The sequence below is a fragment of the Octopus bimaculoides genome, chromosome 1 (assembly GCF_001194135.2).
Source record: "Octopus bimaculoides isolate UCB-OBI-ISO-001 chromosome 1, ASM119413v2, whole genome shotgun sequence".
Lineage (NCBI taxonomy): Eukaryota > Metazoa > Mollusca > Cephalopoda > Octopoda > Octopodidae > Octopus > Octopus bimaculoides.
In genome coordinates this window covers 140,463,170-140,463,647 of record NC_068981.1, presented here as the reverse complement: position 1 = coordinate 140,463,647, position 478 = coordinate 140,463,170, and positions in this window count along the sequence as shown.

The following is a 478-nucleotide window of genomic DNA, read 5'->3' as shown; positions in this document are numbered from 1 at the left end:
TTCAACCGCGGAAGAGGGGACCGAAACCAGCCACTATGAGGACGGCTTCCAAGTAGTGATGGTCTACCCTATCGAAGGCTTTTGATTGATCCAAATTGATCAGCGCCCCACCCATACCAGGTTCCTTAACTACCCTGTCCATGATGTAGCGGATCAGATGGAGGTTGTCATGGATACTCCTACCCGGCACGGCGCACGTCTGCGCCCTGTCGACTAGTTTCTCGATGACAAGCGCCAACCTCTCGGCTAACACTTTGGCCAAAATTTTCAAATCTGCGTTGAGCAGAGTGATGGGCCGAACATTATCTATGACGTTCCCCTTGTTTGGGTCTTTCTTTAGTAGTGCCACAGATCCTCGCTTTACAAAGACGGGGATGCTAACGTTTTGCAGCCAGTTGCAGTAGACAGCTGCCAAGACGCCTCCAAACAGATCTGGCATATGACAATAAAGTTCGTAGGGCAGACCATCCAAGCCTGG